This window comes from Octopus bimaculoides, chromosome 12 (assembly GCF_001194135.2).
Source record: "Octopus bimaculoides isolate UCB-OBI-ISO-001 chromosome 12, ASM119413v2, whole genome shotgun sequence".
NCBI classification, from domain to species: Eukaryota; Metazoa; Mollusca; class Cephalopoda; order Octopoda; family Octopodidae; genus Octopus; species Octopus bimaculoides.
Genome location: NC_068992.1, coordinates 39,371,173 through 39,371,711, shown reverse-complemented (window position 1 = coordinate 39,371,711; position 539 = coordinate 39,371,173).

Genomic DNA, 539 nt, shown 5'->3' with positions numbered 1-539 from the left:
TATATATATATATATATATATATATATATATATATATATATATATATATATATGTATGTATGTATGTATGTCCATATGTACACACATACATATTTACATGTGTGTATTAATCTACATATGTGCATCTATATATTTACATGCATACATATATATATGTGTATATATTTATGTATATATATGTGTATATATACATCCATATATATATAAGTATATATATAGATGTGTGCGTATATATATATTTGCATATATACATGCCTATATGCATGCTCATTCGCATTAAGACAGTTATTGGTATACGTTTACAAACGATCATGTACACCACAGTACAACTTAGACATACTTACACATACACACATTCTAATGTACACACACACACACATACACACACAACACAAAGACAAACATATTCGTATATATATATGTATATATATATATGTATGTATGTATGTATAATCTTTTCGGTGTGTTTCATGTCTGTGAATATTTGTTTGTGTGTGTGTGTGTGTGTGTGTGTGTGTGTGTGTGTGTGTGTGTGTGTG